Genomic DNA, 21734 nt, shown 5'->3' with positions numbered 1-21734 from the left:
CAGTCACGCGGCTGCAATCATTCTGCAATTTTATTTCTGATATATTGCTGCTGGTCTGGGCTTGGGTCAAACCATGGAAACTCTCCTGGGTGTCCAGCACACTTTCGGCGACACAAAGCTGACGGCTTTCTGTTATTCTCTCCCCATCGCATTGCTCGTGGGACAAAGTAATCTCATCGCCATTGCAATGCAGTTGCCATTCTGCAGACGTCGTATTATTGTGCAGGCGCTCAGTTATGCTGCTGCATTCCACGGTTGCTGGCCTACTGCAAGTGTCTCATTGACATTGTTGGAAAGTGAGATGTCTCATCGACATTGTTGGAAATTTATTCGATGTCTTTCTATGGGAATGCTGCTGTAATTTAATGCTGCCCCCAAGGAACTGCCTCTCCATCAGGCTGGTGCTGCCCCATTGCATATGTCTCGATGACACTGTTGTAGACATAATGCCGGTGTATAACTGTGATACAGACGTTGGCATTCGGCTACTGTCTCACCATGGAACCTCATCTGTTTCTCCAGTGGCGTGTAACAGAAGTACAGCTGGGGGGGGGGGCTTACTTTAGCCCTCGCTCTCTGAGATTTACACTAACACACAGAAGTTCCTTCAAATGGTTCAAATGGCTCTGAGCACTATGGGACTCAACTGCTGTGGTCATTAGTCCCCTAGAACTTAGAACTACTTAAACCTAACTAACCTAAGGACATCACACACATCCATGCCCGAGGCAGGATTCGAACCTGCGACCGTAGCAGTCGCACGGTTCCGGACTGTGCGCCTAGAACCGCGAGACCACCGCGGCCGGCAGAAGTTCCTTCGCCGTCAGACTACTACAATCATTCTGCAGACGCCTTGGCCTTAAGGAATCGCGTCTCCATTTCACGTGTGCTGTCCCACAGCAAGTGTCAGTAAGACACTGTTGGAGTCCTCCTGGAAGTGCGTTTCTCGTAGACTGTTGCTTGCATACTGCTGGGGTGTGACCATCGAACATCTTCTGGATGTCCAGCACTCTTTCTGCAAGACAAAACTGATATCTTGCTGTAACTTTCTTCCGTTCACCTTGCTCCTGGGACACAGTAATTGCATCGCCATCGCAAAAACATAGTCGTTTTTGTGAGTTAACGAGCATACTCTGTCATTTAAGTATTTGGCCGAAAGAGTCAACCCTGTTGTGCAAGGCACAGATTCACCACGAGATAGGGAAACTCACAGGCGTCTATTGTCTGTTGAGGCCTAAGTGCTGTAGTGTGCGAGTAAGACAGACGAGAACCTACGTCGTAGGGAAACCCAGTAGAAGGCCCTTTTCGCCGAGGAGACGTAGCAGCGTTAAATAAGGCGGACCTAAGATCGGCTACAAAAAGACGTCTCCCTATGACACTCCCGCTACCGTCATGTTGTTGCCTCCCCATAGCACGGCTGCTGACCTACTGGAAGTGTCTGGTCAAAATTGTTGGGGTATTGGTGTGAATCCCTTTCTAAGACAAATGCTGCTGGAATTTAACACTGGATTCCCATGAAAATTCTTGTAACAGCTGCTTTGTCTCAGACGTGGTTATACACGAACTTCATTTGTAACAGCTCCCCTCCCCCCCCCCCCCCCCCCAAGATGTAGTTAGGGTGTTATCACATTGTGAAATCTAAATTCGGCGGTTTTGCAAAGTATTTGGGTCTGGGAATACCGAGTATTTCAGTACCGAAATGTTTCCGACAGATTTCGTCTTCTGTTGTCGTGACCGTAGTTTTGTTAACGGAACTCGGACCTGCATGTCTGTTCTCCGGAGATTGTACACGAGCGCTTCCATATGATGGAGTTCGTCATGTTCTTGACTTCGGTTTGTGCCCGTTTCCCCATCTATTACGTTTTCGCGCCTGGCTCCATCGCGCACATTCACTTGCATCAAGTGATTTAGCAACACACGGTTTTTTTTATTTATGTCGTTCTGCGTCTGTTTAAAGCATAATAGTGCACCTCTTCGCTGTCATTTAAGCAACAGGGAGTGTCCTATCAAATTCATTTTCTCTCCACTCAGACGCAGTTTCGACTGTCAAAATCAGAACGTCTACTTTCTGCGTGACATGTGCCCTTACAGTTTCCTAGTGCTCTTCACATACGCGTTCTGTGGCCTCTTTAACTTGTTATGGATTTACTGCAATCTCAGAGCGTCCTTGCAAGTCGCTTCGAATAGCTACGATTAGATTTTTTATTCGCTCGATATTTCCTCCATATCTTCTCGTATTTTACCGACTTACTTATGCTTACTTGATTGGTTCTTTGTCACCAAGGCATTCACGCGGGTTTCGAGTTCAAACTTTTTTGTTTGTTCCGCAAATCTTTCTTCCTGCCTATCGAACCGTTTATTCAAGTCTTCTGCTATGGCACCAATTTTGTTAGTTAAATCTTCCGAAACTCGTTTCTGTTCATCCGAACTTTGTTCCTGTTGCTCCAAGTGACGGTTTTGTTCTTGCCCGAGTTAAAGAATTCCTCCTAAGATATCATTGTCGGTACCAGCGGTAACCGCGAATACTGGCTGCTCGCCTTCTACTCGCGCCGCCCGACCGCCGCCTGCTGGGAGGGCTGGAGCCCGCTGGTGTGTTCTTTTGTGCACCACCGTACACGAGCACGGTATCTGTTGCATCAGCAACGCCGTGGCTTCAACGTCGTTGTCAACGCTGTAAGACGACACAAAACAGAATTGTGGATGCCTGAAAAAGAGGTCTCATTAGCACATTCTATCACTACTGACTGCGCAGTCGGAAGACACCCGAGTTCGAATGAAAATCCTGGCTAAGGGTCGACCACATCCAAGCTCCCTTATGACGACACTACTCGTTTTGTTTGCAGTTCGTTAACTCTGCCTGTCTGTTCTATATATACTCACTATTATTGAATTTATAATGGCAGACTAAGAAGGGAGTTGCTTAGTTTTGATAGCAGGAATTTTCCTACTTTTTATACGGCATGCTGTGATAAAAGATATTAACTGTGTAGCCATCTTTCTTACATGCCTTAAGCCATGTCAACATACTGTAAGCTGCCAGCTTTTCTCTGTATTGATTTTAGGTTCCCCCACCTGGGGAGGGGTGTTCTGACAGCCGCTTAATACACAGCTCTACAGCCGAAAGAGAAATTAAACAAACAATGGTGAGAGAACAAACAATATAAAAAGGAGATAAAACGGTGACTTTGTTAATAACAGCAAAATGGCGTAAAGTCGCGGAACGTAAAAAACAAAAACACGGCGTTGACGATGCGGATGAAGAAACACAGGAAGGAGACATGCACTATTAAAAAACACGGCGACAGTCTGGTTTCTGTTCGCATGAGATAAAAACACAACTAGCAACAGTATGGTGGCTGTTCGCAACAATGACATCGGACGCACAACACTGAAGGACGCACAACACTGAGCACTCACTTAAAACAGCACTATAGAGGCGACATGGTGGCAGATGGGGAGGGGGAGGGGCGTGGGGGAGGACCCGGACCGATGAAGGAGAAAAATGGGGGGAGGAGACGACAGGAAAAAATGGGGGAAGCTGATGGAGGGATTTGTATGTCTTTTTTTTTTTTTTGTCCTTTATTGAGTTTCGATTCCCCCAAAGGGCGTGGGCTTGACAGCAGCTTAGTACGCCGCTCTTCAGCCTACAGAATTTTTAAACCAGAAGAAGAAGTTAATAAACAATAAAAGCAGGCGATAAAAACGGTGACAAATTATAAAATGGCGGAAAATTGATTAAGGTAAACAATGAAACAAAGTTGTGATGCTAGTAAAATACACAGGAAGCAGACAGGTAAAACAGTAGACAGATAATTAAAAAAACACGGTGCCAGTCTGGCTTCTGTCCGCAAGAGGTATAAAAATCGCACCCAGCGACAGGATGATTCTTTTCGCAACACTTCGGAAAAGAACCACAACACTGAACACTCACTTAAAACACTGCACTAAAATGTACGCCAAGGGCAGATTGAATGAAAGAAAAAGGGGAACTGAGATGGAAAACGAAGTGGGGGGAGGACCTGATGGAGGGAGTGTACTCATAAGAGTGCGTGGCAGGGCAGACGTGAGAGGCGAATTCAAAAGGATTCAGGGGTGAGAAGGGAGGCAGAGAGAGGGTAGGCAGGGAAGGGACGGAAGGGAGAAGATGAAGGGAGGGGAAGGTGAGGACCAGAGTTGATATGAAGTATAAATGGAGGGAGAAAGGGCATTATCCGGGAGGGGGAGTCGACAGAAGCCATCTTGGGAAAGGAGATGAAGGGTGTAGAGGTGGAGGGTAGGGGGGCCACAAGGCGCAGCAGGGGTGGGGGTTGGAGAGGAGGAGCAACCAGGGGATGAGGAGGATCAAGGCAGAGGGAAGTGTAGAGGACATGGATATATTTGAGGAAAAGGAGCAAATGGGGGAAAGGAATCAGGTCGTGGAGGATACGCATGGGGGATGGGAGGTGTGTATGGAAGGCGAGGTGGAGTGCATGGCGCTCGAGGATCTGGAGGCACTTTTAGAATTTGGGGAGGGGGGAGGCGGATATCCAGGTGGGACTGGCATAACAGAGGATTTGTAGGTGTGGAGAATGGTAGAGGGCTTCAACCCAATGTCCAGCCAGAGAGGAGTTGTGGGCTTTGGATGGGACAGAGCAGAGATGAGGATGCAGGTAAGTTGACGGTCAATTGTGAGGCCAAGATAGGTGAAGATGGGGGAGAGGCGGAGAGGATGGGTGCAGATAGTAAAGGAGACGTCAAGGAGCTGGAAGGAGCGAGTGGTATGACCTACGATGATTGGTTCAAATGGCTCTGAGCACTATGAGACTTAACATCTATGGTCATAAGTCCCCTAGAACTTAGAACTACTTAAACCTAACTAACCTAAGGACATCACACAACACCCAGCCATCACGAGGCAGAGAAAATCCCTCACCCCGACGGGAATCGAACCCGGGCGTGGGAAGCGAGAACGCTAATGCACGACCATGAGATGCGGGCACCTACGATGGTTGCCTGGGTCTTGGAGGGATTGATTTTCAGGAGCCACTGGTTACACCATGCAGCAAAAAGATCAAGGTTTGTATGTCGTTGTTAATAGTGTTAAACACACTTGTGATGTTGTTACACAGTGCAAGCACATGTAATCTAACATCGTAAAACAAAATAATCTGTAAGTGCACATGTTCGTTATACCATCTGTACTTCTGCATCCCACACGCTCTCCATCTTACCACCCTGCATGCCCTTGTCGAAGGTGGCCTCTGCCAACCCCCACTCCTGGATGATGCCCTCGTCACCTCCATCTACCCCTCCTACCAGATTCAGTTCTCCCCTTCCTCCTCCTGAATTTTCCTCCAGGGCTCCCTCTTTCCCTTCTCTCCCTCCTAACTTCCTTCCCTCTCCTCTCTCCCTTCCTCCCCCCCCCCTGGGCTTCCACACCCAAACCTACCCTCACCCCTCCCCTCATTTCTTCTCTCCCAATGGCGTCCTCCCACCTCCCTCCTACCCTCCCCTATTCACAGTCACAAATGCATTAGATCACAGCCGCAGTCTACTGTTTGCAGGCTACTGATAACCGTTTCGGCGCATAAACGGTTTACAGATATTATTTTGCTATATGTGGAGCGCCATTGCAGCTCAACAACTGTACTAAGAAGCAAAGAGTATGCCCTCAATGCACAATTATATAGTCTGCTATAAAATATTATATGACTTATTGTTAAACCATCATACATAAAAGAGAGAATTACACATCGAATTACATACACAAGTGTTATACCTCGTTATACATAAAATCTTATGGGACGTATTTTTAAAACATCATGAATAAACGTGAGGATTATATGTCGAATTACATACATAAGGGTTAAACTTCGTACGCATAACTGTAGGTAATCTTTTTTTGCTAAGTCTTGCACTTAAATTTGTATATTATTACCTCGTATGTTTATTGTATTGACGTTATATAACCAAACTGACAGAGATAGTGAGATGTCACACAGTACCTCATGTGCTACCGAATCAATAGCCCGCTCTCATGGAACCACCCTCGCTCAAATCCAACACAGCTGGCGTAACATTTTGTTAGCTTTACATTTTCAGTACATACACTCCTGGAAATTGAAATAAGAACATCGTGAATTCATTGTCCCAGGAAGGGGAAACTTTATTGACACATTCCTGGGGTCAGATACATCACATGATCACACTGACAGAACCACAGGCACATAGACACAGGCAACAGAGCATGCACAATGTCGGCACTAGTACAGTGTATATCCACCTTTCGCAGCAATGCAGGCTGCTATTCTCCCATGGAGACGATCATAGAGATGCTGCATGTAGTCCTGTGGAACGGCTTGCCATGCCATTTCCACCTGGCGCCTCAGTTGGACCAGCGTTCGCGCTGGACGTGCACACCGCGTGAGATGACGCTTCATCCAGTCCCAAACATGCTCAATGGGGGAGAGATCCGGAGATCTTGCTGGCCAGGGTAGTTGACTTACACCTTCTAGAGCACGTTGGGTGGCAGGGGATACATGTGGACGTGCATTGTCCTTTTGGAACAGCAAGTTCCCTTGCCGGTCTAGGAATGGTAGAACGATGGGTTCGATGACGGTTTGGATGTACCGTGCACTATTCAGTGTCCCCTCGACGATCACCAGAGGTGTACGGCCAGTGTAGGAGATCGCTCCCTATACCATGATGCTGGGTGTTGGCCCTGTGTGCCTCGGTCGTATGCAGTCCTGATTGTGGCGTTCACCTGCACGGCGCCAAACACGCATACGACCATCATTGGCACCAAGGCAGAAGCAACTCTCATCGCTGGTGCTCCATTCGTCCCTCCATTCACGCCTGTCGCGACACCACTGGAGGTGGGCTGCACGATGTTGGGGCGTGAGCGGAAGACGGCCTAACGGTGTGCGGGACCGTAGCCCAGCTTCATGGAGACGGTTGCGAATGGTCCTCGCCGATACCCCAGGAGCAACAGTGTCCCTAATTTGCTGGGAAGTGGCGGTGCGGTCCCCTACGGCACTGCGTGGGATCCTACGGTCTTGGCGTGCATCCGTGCGTCGCTGCGGTCCGGTCCCAGGTCGACGGGCACGTGCACCTTCCGCCGACCACTGGCGACAACATCGATGTACTGTGGAGACCTCACGCCCCACGTGTTGAGCAATTCGGCGGTACGTCCACCCGGCGTCCCGCATGCCCACTATATGCCCTCGCTCAAAGTCCGTCAACTGCACATACGGTTCACATCCTCGTTGTCGCGGCATGCTACCAGTGTTAAAGACTGCGATGGAGCTCCGTATGCCACGGCAAACTGGCTGACACTGACGGCGGTGATGCACAAATGCTGCGCAGCTAGCGCCATTCGACGGCCAACACCGCGGTTCCTGGTGTGTCTGCTGTGCCGTGCGTGTGATCATTGCTTGTACAGCCCTCTCGCAGTGTCCGGAGCAAGTATGGTGGGTCTGACACACCGGTGTCAATGTGTTCTTTTTTCCATTTCCAGGAGTGTAAATTGATCATCGACGTAGCAAACGAAAGTAATATGAAAATACAATATAGAATATTTTCTCTATGTCAATCACATAAAACGCGCTACTGGCACTGAAGAGTAAACAATATACTAAATCGTAAAAAACTGTACAATATCGTTTTGATGGGAGTTTGTTATTTTATAAAATTCATACTACACTGCATTGATATTCGTCATTGTATTAAATTCATAGTACTCTGAATTAATACGTTAACCTGAGCCTAAGTCTGAGCTTCTATTAGCGTGTTCATCGTAAGATCGAGTAAAAATTAACTAGGAATTGTTTGTTTCTCAAGTTGGTTTGGTCATTTAGAAAATTATCAGGATCATTTTCGAGAAGCTTCTATATTTCCATGTCTTCAAGGACGCTCATAACTCTTCCTTTAGGTACAGTGTGTAATACTGTCAGGGCTGTACATCCCACCTGGATCTCTGCCCCTCCTATCTACTACAAGTCCCTTCAAATCCTGGAATGCCATGTGCTTTGCCTCGCCTGTCGCATCCGCCCCCCCCCCCCCCCCACGCAGCTCCTCTATGACTTAATTCCTTTCCCACACCTCCTCCTCTTACTTGAATGGATACGGATCCTTTACACCTCCTGTAAACTTGATCACCCTCACCCACTTGTCTCTCCTGTCCTTTCCCACAGCAATCTGCTGCCGCATCTGTACTCTTGCATCCCACCCGCTCTCCATCTTACCATCCTGCATACCCTTGTCGAAGGTGGCTTCCGCCAACCCCCCCCCCCCCCCCCCCTCCTGGATGATGCCCTCGTCACCTCCATCTACCCCTCCTACCAGATTCAGTCCTCCCCTTCCTCCTCCTAAGTTTTCCTCCAGGGCTCCCTCTTTCCTTTCTCTCCCTCCTAACTTCCTTCCCTCTCCTCTCTCCCTTACCACCCCCCTTCGGCTTCCACACCCAAACCTAACCTCTCCCCTCCCCTCAATTCTTCTCTCTCACTGGCGTCCCCCCCACCTCCCTCCTACCCTCCCCTATTCCCTGTGGCAGACTCCCCTCCCCCATTTTTGTCGTGCAGTAGTGCGTGATGTGCGTTGAAGATCATCGTCAGTGTCTTCTGTACAGTTTTTCTCCGTTCCTGTGCACTTGTGTCTCTTCAGTGTCCTCCATCATTCGACAGTGCACTCATTGTGCCTTCATAGACGATTGCACTTGCTTATACAATTCAGTGTCTTCAGTTTAAATGACTTCGTTATTCTCATTATGTGTGTCACCTGTTTTATCATATTAATATTTTCTGTATATCTGTATAAATGTTATCTGTTCTCTGTTTTTATATGGTCGAAGAGTGGCGTAGCCGGCCCGGTGGTCTCGCAGTTCTAGTCGCGCAGTCCAGAACCGTGCGACTGTTACAGTCGCAGGTTCGAATCCTGCCTCGGGCATGGATGCATGTGATGTCCTTAGGTTAGTTAGGTTTATGTAGTTCTAGGTTCTAGGGGACTAATGATCACAGCAGTTGAGTCCCATAGTGCTCAGAGCCATTTGAACCATTTTGGAGAGTGGCATAGATAGGCAGCTGCCAGCCTACTTTTTGTACAAGGTTTTAAAATAACAAAATAACGGAAAAAGAAGATATGCAAATGTGTCTGCTTACATTACGTTGACATGGCTTAAAGCCATAGTATGTAAGTAAAATGGCTACATAGTTGAAATGTTTTGTATAATCGGTGCAACGTCGAGATAATGAATCTGTAAAATATATTTTTAAATATTCAGTATTTTTCAGCAGCACTTGATAATGGCGTAAGGCCGAAATTGCAATAGTGCAATGAAAACTTATAACGGTCACTGGGATAAAGATGATGTCCTTCAAAAACATTTTTATGTCTGTGAATCCCAATTACAACAAGTTTATTGAGTTTGCATTGAATTCCAGTCGCAACCAGATTAAACTGTGTAATATTTTATGTGTGGTGCGAGTCATAGTAATTTTAAATACGGGTAGGGAACCATGCCACAACAAGATGTTGCAGAAAATGTTCGATTCTTAGCTCCTATTTCACTGACTATTATGTATTTAAATATCTTAAAATTCAATGGAACTACACTTTTGAGAACTGTCTGCTGTACATTTAAATTTAATTTCGCTTTAGGATAAATATTAACCAATACCAAATAAATGACTGATAGTATGTTTTGTTAACTGTGGTATTAAAACCAGGAATATCTCCGAATATATGTTCATGTTATTCATTTTAAACCGCTTTGGTGGCAAATTATTATTTGTTACATGTAGTGAAATTTAACCTCACCTGAGGACAATTTGACTGTATGTGAAAAGAATTGTGTCACAAGCTCGATTGTAATGACTATTCTGTGACCACAGTTAGTCTAAGAATAAATTTTTTTTAAAAGAAAAAGTGTGGGATAATCCTTACATTGGAAGTATAGTCCCTATCTATTTTTTGTTTCTACAGGTGATGCAACATCACAATTGGTGCAGTTCCATGACTAAAATCAGTGCTCCAATATATATTCATACTATCTGATACGCAATTATCAGCAAAAATTCATCTTTTACGTAATTAATTAACTGTGGAGTAATCTCAGCTCCAAATAGCACATGTCTATGGAGTAATTATGGGTCAACGTATTTTATTTTCATTCGAATGTGCACGTCCTGTGTCCTTCATTGCCTTTTTTTCACCCCTCCTTGAAGTGTGTGGTCATGTATGAATGTTTTGAATGTGGTAGCAGACGAACCAGAGAAGTGGTGGGTTTGTGAATATTTTACCAACTTAAATGCTGACAGTGGAAGGCAAAGAGCAGGAACACGAGGATTTGGGCCAAAGATGTGTAACAGCTAAAACGTTTTCCCAATAGGGGTTGGTCACGGGCTTCCCTACCACCTCGGGCCTCTCTGAGAAGGCTCCACACGGCCATAGGTAGCGAGGAGTGTTTGACGACAAATGAGCGACCGGACGTTCCCGCAGAACGGCTGTGTCGAATACGGGACAAAGGTATTTGAATTTTACTTATGTGTTAAACTCAACAGTTTCCTTTTGATAGATATTTCAGTGATGATTATTTAGGGACCGATTACGATTTTTAGTCGAATTAATGGGATATAGAGTAATCTAAAAATGTGATTTACATTAGGTGCGACCAAGCGGTCCATAACTTCAAATCTAAATCTCCATTAAACTTAGTAAGAAATGTTACAGCTTGCCTTTTATTATTGATGAACATTTGTAAATTATCTTGTGACGATGTCGGAATGTTTTCTTCAAAATTTGTACCGAGTGCGCGTTTTGTGAGACGAGTCCGTTTGTTTACAAGCGCTTCAAGCTAGCAGTATACCGCCACAAAATCGTGCTCGATGCCATCCATGAGGTAAAAAATCTTCTCCCAAATTGCTGTCGATATTTAATTGTCCGTGTTCATTATTTAGTGCATGTGAATGTCTGCCTTCAAAATTGGACAATGACTACGTGCTCTCCAAAACATTACCTTCACCATAGGACTATACAAATTGAAGCTAACATGGCTTGTAATTCTCAGGTGAGATATTGTGAAATAGAATTTCGCAAATAATGTCACGAATTTTTGTCAAACTATTAAATGCAAACAGATTAATCAAATATAAAAATAGCTTATAATTTGAAAGCAACTTCCGTTTATCGCCTGAAGAAAGAGTCACGTTAATAGCACTTACGTTTAGGGTACCCTTATCTTAAGTTCTTGGCACAGGATTAGTTCAGGCCAACACGCAGTCGTCTCTTCCTGCTCCCATATTCCTATTACCTTATCAGTTGCGACCGTATAAAATATCCGTAGGTGCAAAAGAACACCCGGGAATAAAGTTTATTCGGTGATAGATTGATCTCAAAATATAGGTGGGCAAAACCTTCGTCTATTAACGGGCGTAATAGTCAGAGAAGGTTACGTACAAGATAATAAGAGTGTGTCCAAGATCTTTTATCACAGCACGCCATATAAAAAGGACGAAAATTCCTGCTATCAGAATTAAGCAAATCCCTTCTTAGCCGGCCATTATAAATTCAGTGATAAGGAGTATACTTACACTCCTGGAAATGGAAAAAAGAACACATTGACACCGGTGTGTCAGACCACCATACTTGCTCCGGACACTGCACAAGCAATGATCACACGCACGGCACAGCAGACACACCAGGAACCGCGGTGTTGGCCGTCGAATGGCGCTAGCTGCGCAGCATTTGTGCACCGCCGCCGTCAGTGTCAGCCAGTTTGCCGTGGCATACGGAGCTCCATCGCAGTCTTTAACACTGGTAGCATGCCGCGACAGCGTGGACGTGTACCGTATGTGCAGTTGACGTACTTTGAGCGAGGGCGTATAGTGGGCATGCGGGAGGCCGGGTGGACGTACCGCCGAATTGCTCCACGCGTGGGGCGTGAGGTCTCCACAGTACATCGATGTTGTCGCCAGTGGTCGGCGGAAGGTGCACGTGCCCGTCGACCTGGGACCGGACGGCAGCGACGCACGGATGCACGCCAAGACCGTAGGATCCTACGCAGTGCCGTAGGGGACCGCACCGCCACTTCCCAGCAAATTAGGGACACTGTTGCTCCTGGGGTATCGGCGAGGACCATTCGCAACCGTCTCCATGAAGCTGGGCTACGGTCCCGCACACCGTTAGGCCGTCTTCCGCTTACGCCCCAACATCGTGCAGCCCGCCTCCAGTGGTGTCGCGACAGGCGTGAATGGAGGGACGAATGGAGACGTGTCGTCTTCTGCGATGAGAGTCGCTTCTGCCTTGGTACCAATGATGGTCGTATCCGTGTTTGGCGCCGTGTAGGTGAGAGCCACAATCAGGACTGCATACGACCGAGGCACACAGGGCCAACACCCGGCATCATGGTGTGGGGAGCGATCTCCTACACTGGCCGTACACCTCTGGTGATCGTCGAGGGGACACTGAATAGTGCACGGTACATCCAAACCGTCATCGAACCCATCGTTCTACCATTCCTAGACCGGCAAGGGAACTTGCTGTTCCAACAGGACAATGCACGTCCGCATGTATCCCGTGCCACCCAACGTGCTCTAGAAGGTGTAAGTCAACTACCCTGGCCAGATAGATCTCCGGATCTGTCCCCCATTGAGCATGTTTGGGACTAGATGAAGCGTCGTCTCCCGCGGTGTGCACGTCCAGCACGAACGCTGGTCCAACTGAGGCGCCAGGTGGAAATGGCATAGCAAGCCGTTCTACAGGACTACATCCAGCACCTCTACGATCGTCTCCATGGGAGAATAGCAGCCTGCATTGCTGCGAAAGGTGGATATACACTGTACTAGTGCCGACATTGTGCATGCTCTGTTGCCTGTGTCTATGTGCCTGTGGTTCTGTCAGTGTGATCATGTGATGTATCTGACCCCAGGAATGTGTCAATAAAGTTTCACCTTCCTGGGACAATGAATTCACGGTGTTCTTATTTCAATTTCCAGGAGTGTAGAATGGACAGGCAGAGTTAACAAACTGCAAACAAAACGAGTAGTGTCGTCATATGGGAGCTTGCAACAGGAATAGATTAATATAAATCCCTGAGGAATGAAATAAATAAGAAGTGAGGGACAGTCAAGGCAAAATGTGAAGAAATCGAAAAGAAATTACTGTCGGAAGGAGTGACTCGGGAAAGGTGAAGGGACCAGAGAGGTAGTTCTGAAGTTGCGGTTGATAACAGAAGTAAGCGAAAGTGGAAAAAGTATGTAAAAGTATGGATAAGCTATGGCGAAAGTCGGGTAATATAAAACATATACAAGAAGCAATCTCTCTGATTCAAAGGGTGTACGACAGGGACATAGATTTTCACCCCTAGTGATCGATTTGTACATGAATGAAGCAATGACAGAACAAAAGGAAAGCGCAAGAGTTAGATTAAAATTCGGGTTGAAAGGATAACAGTGATAAGATTCGCTGATGGATATTTCTATCGTTAGTGAAAACGCTGAACGGAATGAACAGTCTCATGACTACAAAATATGGATTGAGAGAAAATAAAAAAAAGACTAAAGTAATGAGAAGCAGCTGAAATGAGAACAACGAGAAACTTGACACCGAAGTAGGTGCTCACGATGTTAATGAAGTTAAGGAATTCTGCTGTCTAGGCACCAAAATAACTCATGAAGGATGAAGCAAGGAGGATATAAAAAGCAGAGTGGCACTGGCAAAAAGGGGCATCGTTGGTCTAGTGAAGTCTACTATATCAAACATCGGCCTTAAATAGAAGAATAAGTTCCTGTGAATGTACACTCAGAGCACAGTATTGTATGTTAGTGAAATACTGAATGTGGGAAAAGCATAACAGAATATAATTTAAGCATCTAAGATGTGGTGCTACAGAAGTATGTTGAAAAATAAGTGCTCTCATATGATGAGAAATGAGTAAGTTCAGTGGAGAATCAGCGAGGGGGAGGGGGGTATGTATGGAAAACAGTGGCAAGAAGAAGAGACAGGATAATAGGACACGTGATAGGATGTGCGGGAATAACTCGCATGGTACGGTAAAGGAAGACAGAGACTGGAATACGTCCAGTAAATAACTGAGGGCGTACGTTGCAAGTGCTGCTGTCAGATGGAGAGGTTGGCACACGATAGGATTTTATAGCAGCCCTCTTCAAACAAGTTAGATCACAGATGAAAAAAGGAGATCCCCACTTACCCACAAACTTAATCATATATTCCTCGTATTATATTTTATATGGATAATACACTACTGGCCATTAAAATTGCTGCACCACGAAGATAATGTGCTACGGAAGCGAAATTTAACCGACAGGAAGAAGATGCTGTGATATGCAAATGATTAGCTTTTCAGATCATCCACACAATGTTGACGCCGTTGGCGACAACTACAACGTTCTGACATGAGGAAAGTTTCCAACTCATTTTTCATACACAAACAGCAGTTGACTGGCATAGCCTGCTAAAACGTTGTTGTGATGCCTCGTGCAAGGAGGAGAAATGCGTACCATCACGTTATGACTTTGATAAAAGTCGGATTGTAACCTATCGTGATTGCGGTTTATCGTATCGCGACATTGCTGCTCGCGTTTGTCGAGATCCAATGACTGTTAGCAGAATATGTAATCGGTGGGTTCAGGAGGGTAATACGGAACGCCGTGGTGGATCCCAACGGCCTCGTATTACTAGCAGTCGAGATGCTGCGGAAGCAAAGGGAACTTCACAGCAAACATAAACATAGCCAAAGCCTTGCAGACAAACAAAAATTACGCGAAGCGAAATGTAGTGTGAGGAGGGCTATGCGAGAGGCGTTCAATGAATTCGAAAGTAAAGTTCTATGTACTGACTTGGCAGAAAATCCTAAGAAATTTTGGTCCTATGTCAAAGCGGTAGGTGGATCAAATCAAAATTTCCAGACACACTGTGACCAAAATGGTACTGAAACAGAGGATGACAGACTAAGGGCCGAAATACTAAATGTCTTCTTCCAAAGCTGTTTCACAGAGGAAGACTGCACTGTAGTTCCTTCTCTAGAGTGTCGCACAGATGACAAAATGGTAGATATCGAAATAGACGACAGAGGGATAGAGAAACAATTAAAATCGCTCAAAAGAGGAAAGGCCGCTGGACGTGATGAGATACCAGATCGATTTTACACAGGGTACGCGAAGGAACTTTCCCCCCTTCTTGCAGCGGTGTACCGTAGGTCTCTAGAAGAGCGAAGCGTTGCAAAGGATTGGAAAAGGGCACAGCTCATCCCCGTTTTCAAGAAGGGACGTCGAACCGATGTGCAGAACTATAGACCTTTATCTCTAACGTCGATCAGTTGTAGAATTTTGGAGCACGTATTATGTTCGAGTATAATGACTTTTCTGGAGACTAGAAATCTGCTCTGTAGGAATCAGCATGGGTTTCGAAAAAGACGGTCGTGTGAAACCCAGCTAGCGCTATTCGTCCACGAGACTCAGAGGGCCATAGACACGGGTTCACAGGTAGATGCCGTGTTTCTTGACTTCCGCAAGGCGTTTGACACAGTTCCCCACAGTCATTTAATGAACAAAGTAAGAGCATACGGACTATCAGACCAATTGTGTGATTGGATTGAGGAGTTCCTATATAACAGAACGCAGCATGTCATTCTCAATGGAGAGCAGTCTTCTGAAGTAAGAGTGATTTCAGGTGTGCCGCAGGGGAGTGTCATAGGACCGTTGCTATTCACAATATACGTAAATGACCTGGTGGATGACATCGGAAGTTCACTGAGGCTTTTTGCAGATGATGCTGTGGTGTATGGAGAGGTTGCAACAATGAAAAATTGTACTGAAATCCAGGAGGATCTGCAGCGAATTGACGCATGGTGCAGGGAATGGCAATTGAATGTGCTGCGAATACATAGAAAGGTAGATCCCTTATCATTTAGCTACAAAATAGCAGGTCAGCAACTGGAAGCAGTTAATTCCATAAATTATCTGGGAGTACGCATTAGGAGTGATTTAAAATGGAATGATCATATAAAGTTGATCGTCGGTAAAGCAGATACCAGACTGAGATTTATTGGAAGAATCCTAAGGAAATGCAATCCGAAAACAATGGAAATAGGTTACAGTACGCTCGTTTGCCCAGTGCTTGAATACTGATCAACAGTGTGGGATCCGTACCAGATAGGGTTGATAGAAGAGATAGAGAAGATCCAACGGAGAGCAGTGCGCTTCGTTACAGGATCATTTAGTAACCGCGAAAGCGTTACGGAGATGATAGATTAACTCCAGTGGAAGACGCTGCAGGAGAGACGCTCAGTAGCTCGGTACGGGCTTTTGTTAAAGTTTCGAGAACATACCTTCACCGAAGAGTCAAGCAGTATATTGCTCCCTCCTACGTATACCTGGCGAAGAGACCATGAGGATGAAATCAGAGAGATTAGAGCCCACACAGAAGCATACCGACAATCCTTCTTTCCACGAACATACGAGACTGGAATAGAAGGGAGAACCGATAGAGGTACTCAGGGTACCCTCCGCCACACACCGTCAGCTGGCTTGCGGAGTATGGATGTAGATGTAGATGTAGATGTTTTACATTATAAGATATATAAAATATATAGGACAGAAAAAAATCCGAAGCAGGAAAGATACTGAGGCCTCTAAATGTTTGTCATTTTCAGCTGACTCCTTAAAGAGATAGATATCTACTCAAGAGTTGTAGATGTAGATGTAGACAGGCATCTTATCCGCATGGCTGTGACGGATCGTGCAGCCACGTCTCGGTCCCTGGGTCAACAGATGAGGACGTTTGCAAGACAATAACCATCTGTACGAACAGTTCGACGACGTTTCCAGCAGCATGGACTATCATCTCGGAGACCATAGCTGCGGTTACCCTTGACGCTGCATCACATACAGGAGTGCTTACGATGGTGTACTCAACGACGAACCTGCGTGCACGAATGGCAATGACGTCATTTTTTCGGATGAATCCAGATTCTTTTTACAGCACCTTGGCGACATCGCGGTGAACGCACATTGGAACCGTGTGTTCGTCATGGTCATACTGGCTTATCACCCGGCGTGATCGTATCGGGTGCAATTGGTTACACGTCTCGGTCACCTCTTGTTCGCATTGATGGCACTCTGAACAGTGGACGTTACGTTTCAGATGTGTTATGATCCGTGGCTCCACTGTTCATTCGATCCCTACGAAACCCTACATTTCAGCAGGATAATGCACGACCGCATTTTGAAGGTCCTGTACTGGCCTTTCTGGATACAGAAAATGTTCGACTGCTGCCCTGGCCAGCACATTCTCCAGATCTCTCACCAACTGAAAACGTCTGGCCAATGGTGGCCTGGCAACTGGCACCTCACAATACGGCAGTCACTAGGCTCGATGAACTGTGGTACCGTGTTGAAGCTGCATGGGCAGCTGTACCTGTAGAAGCCGTGCAAGCTCTGTTTGACTCAATTCCCAGGCGTGTCAAGGCCGTTATTAAGGGCAGAGGTGGGGTACTGAGTTCGCAGGATCTATGCACCCAAATTGCGTGAAAATGTAATCACATGTCAGTTCTAGTATAACATATTTGTCCAATGAATACCTGTTTATCATCTGCATTTCTTCTTGGAGTAGCAATTTTAATGGCCAGTAGTGTATATAAAATCTCTTAGTTTGACATCCTTTCTGGTGTTTCACTTTTAATGGTCTGCAGTGCAGTATAACGGGGGTTATGAGTTAGTGTTGTGTACGCACCACAAGGAAGGTCTCGCGGGAGATCTTGTAAAGCTTGGCGGCGGTGAGGCAGAGGGGCCTCTGGACGCGCGCCATCAGGATGCACAGGGAGCGCTGGAAGCGGCCGCCCGCCCCCGGCCAGGCGCAGCTGTAGGCCGACAGCTGCAGCGCGTCGCTCTGCAACCGTGAGGCCGCCAGGGCGCTGCACTCCACGAACAGGTCGCGTTAGCGAGGTGGACTGATGACGGTGCCGTAGTATTTACGACCGACAAGCATAGGTAGGGACTGCAGCGATTTTAAAGTAGATGGCCAGCCCAGTGCCAGGGCACGCTCACTGGGATTAGCTCTGTGAGCAGGTCTTAATAGTAGGTTTGTATATCATCTGGCACACCTGTAACGCTGCAGAGTAGTTAGTCTTAGAATAACCAGCGCAGTCAATTACTTAGATTAACCCTGTACATAGCAAGTGCCATTAATCAATTAGTATAACCTGCTTGTTATGTATAATAATAGGACCCACTAATTATATAAGGTGGTGGGTTAGTGTGTATAATACAATGTTGTTGTTTATGAATCACCTGTATCATAACACTTGTTTTCAATTGTGTTAATATGTTGTGTTGTATCAATAAAGCATTTTTTTACAAAAAAAAAAGCAGTGGTAGATGACATTCGCTCGAACTCTCCAGAACTTTCTTCAAACCAATTGAGAACAATAATTGTGGTCTGGTGACACGGCACACTCATAGAAATTCCATCGCTGTTCAGGAACGTTAGGTCCATGAATGGCTAAAAATGATGTCCAAGTGGCCGAACATCCAAAGGACTCTGTCCATTCCATGTTGGGTTGGGTTGTTTGTGGAAGGAGACCAGACAGCGAGGTCGTCGGTGTCATCGGATTAGGGAAGGATGGGGAAGGAAGTGGGACGTCAGCTTTCAGGGGAACCATCCCGGCATTTGCCTGGAGTGATTTAGGGAAATCAGGATGGCCGGACGCGGGATTGAACCGTCGTCCTCCCGTCCATTCCACGTAAACGCAGGCCACACAATTACGAAGCCATCACCAGCTCGCACAGTGTCTCGTTGACAAATTGACTCCCTTGCTTGACCCTACCATCAGTTCAGAAACAACTGTAATCAGGAATCATCTGACCGACTTTTCCAGTCATTAAGGTCACAAGCCCAGGGAAGACGCCGCAGGCGATGCTGTGCCGTCAGCACAGGCACACGCGTCGGTTGTCTGCTGCTGCAGCCCTTTAACGCCAGTTTTCACTGCACTGTGCTTACGGATATGTTCATTCTATGAGCCACTCTGATTTTTTACCGTGATTTCACGAAGTGTTGCTTGTGTGTCAGCACCGACTACTGTACACAAACGCCGTTGTTCTCAGTCGATAAGAGAAGGCCGAAGCCCACTACGTTGCCCATGGTGAGAGGTAATGCGTGAAATTCGGTATTCTCGGGACACACCCTTGACGCTGTGGATCGCGGAATATTGCATTCTCTTAGAACTACTCGAATGACATGTCCCATGCCTCTAGCTCCACCATTCAGTGTTCACAGTGTGTTAATTCCCGTCGTGCGTCCGTAAGCACGTGCGAAACATTTTCACGTGAATCACTTCAGTGAAAATGGCTGCTCCGCCAAAGTACTGTCCTTTTCTACGCTACGTACGCATTCTCCTGTCTCCATTTGTACACGTGCACATCATCATCCCATGACTTTTGTCACCTCAGTGTAGATAACAAGAACAGAAATAGGGCCCGCAGCACACTACTAGACCAAAATTTTCGATCACCAATGATAAAAATATACACTTCATTTCAATGGACGAAACATCGTCGAAACTAAACTCACAAACAAGTACTTCTTTCCCTCTTTTTATATTAAGTTATATACAATATGGCTTACATTTTAGCCTTTTCAAAAAGCTAACCCTTTGCTCTCAGAGCAGCTGCGCAAACACGTGGCTTTCTGGAGGTAGGGTAGTGTTTTTGCAGGTAGTGCTGTCCAACACGTCTGTATATTAGGGCATAAATCTTCAACATTAGATGACCCCACATTTATGCACTCCCTGTCAAGTTCAATCCCTAAGAGTTAATGGTATTTACATCAGGTGACTGACTTGCCTAGACCATACTTTTCAGTACCCAACATTTCTCTTTTCAACTGACGTGCCGTCTGCACAATTTTGAAGCATGTTTGGGATCATTGTCCTAGAGCACAACAAATTAATCACCTATAAGTTTACCGAGCGAGGTCGCGCGGTGGTAGCACACTGGACTTCATTCGGGAGGACGACGATTCAATTCCGCTTCTGGTCATCCTGATTTATGTTTTCCGTGATTTCCCTAAATCGCTCCAGCCAAAAGCTGGGTTTGGTTTCTTTGAAAGGGCACGGCCGACTTCCTTCCCCATCCTTTCGTAATTCGATGAGACCGATGACCTCGCTGTTTGGTCTCTTCCCCCAACCAACCCAACCAACCAATAAGTCTGTTGCTAGAAGGAACAACGTTCTTGATCAGTATCCTCTGATACCCTTCCGTGTTCGTGTTCCATTAATTCTCAGTAGATCGGTGAATTTATCGCCCGCAAAACATCTGTACACCGTGCCCCACCCTCCACCGTAGGCGTCACACACTGACTATCCATCAACGGATTGCACACATACGTGTGTTGCATATTTCCCGTACAGGGAAGACATTTTAATTCAAAGTTGCTTGTCCGGTATCGCCAGATAAATAAGATATTGCAGTGAATGTGTCTTTTACAATTACGATGCAAAGTTCCTTCGGTCTTGATTGCATGCACTGCAACCTCATATTTATTTGTCGATAACGGACAAGTGACTTTCAATTAAAATCTCTCCTTTTGTTCGGGAATTGCTATAGGACTGCTCGTCTGCTGTACGGTGGTTCTTCATATATTTTTAATTTATATTGAACCTGCGTGACCATCTCCCCGCGTTACCTTATAGAATTGTACCCGACTTTGCGTCCTGGCTGCTAATATTCCAGGCCCATAAGAAAAGGTGTCTATATTGTGACCCTTATTTGATTAATTTGATAAACAATTTACTTGTTTTTGAAATATGCACAACGGAAACTGGTGCGAGTTTCTCTAATATAACACGTTCTTGGGTGGCTGAGCTCAAAGACGTCCTACAGCAGCTGATAGCCTATCTAAATTCACATTTATTTCTGTCTTTCATTAACTTTAGAAAATCGGACTGAATAGGATACATCCTACCCTTTTCATGTGTCAGGTGTCTGGGGGACTATTTGTTAACTGAAATGCTGACTCTCATTTAATAGATTTATTTTCTACTTTGATTAAAACTTAAGAAGCCGACACATTACAATTTTTCTTTAGTTACAAAACTTCAGCGTTACCTCTCATGGGTAGGACAATGACAAAACGAAAACGCTACACGAATAATTTCATGTATGACACATAATTTCATAATAACACAAAAAAGATATGACACATAATTTCATAATAACACAAAAAATACATAACTGGGGCACACCGTCTTTAGCGGGAAAATCGTCATTCATTCTTTAAGACTCACTTATCGTCATGCATGAATTACACCACTAGAAATTTAAGGTAGACCACTGATGAAGGTAGATAACCCCTATCAGAGAAAAGATTCTGGGCAAAAATGATGTACTATTGGCGCCAAAATGAAGTGCGAACTGAACTCACAAAGAAAGTAGCAAAAATAATTAAAATTCTCGATCTACCATCCGATACGCAATCTGCACTCATTGAGCTAAAAGTGAAGCTTATAACTCGGGAAATAGCTACATGAACTGATGGTTCCTGTTGCATGCTCACTACCACAAAGCAAAATTTCACAAACACATTTCAGAGAAAACTATTGCAAATAAATTAAAACCGTAACCTGTACCTATGAAGGTATGTTGAAAGCGTGCTATGAGCCTACCCCGTCGTGAATTTTTAGCCATATTACCTCATTTCCATCTGACCAGATCTGCGAGCTGCTGTGCTCCCGCGTCCGGTCTGTG

At 45.7% G+C, this 21734-nt stretch overlaps 1 pseudogene; it reads right to left on the bottom strand.

The window, feature by feature from the left end:
* The window catches only part of LOC126266889 (odorant receptor Or2-like), a 184991-nt pseudogene that overhangs the window by 16234 nt on the left and 147023 nt on the right, over positions 1–21734 (bottom strand).

Source organism: Schistocerca gregaria, chromosome 4 (genome assembly GCF_023897955.1).
Source record: "Schistocerca gregaria isolate iqSchGreg1 chromosome 4, iqSchGreg1.2, whole genome shotgun sequence".
In the NCBI taxonomy this organism is placed as follows: Eukaryota; Metazoa; Arthropoda; class Insecta; order Orthoptera; family Acrididae; genus Schistocerca; species Schistocerca gregaria.
Note: the sequence above shows the minus strand (reverse complement) of the source record. Positions and strands in the feature narration are given on the sequence as shown.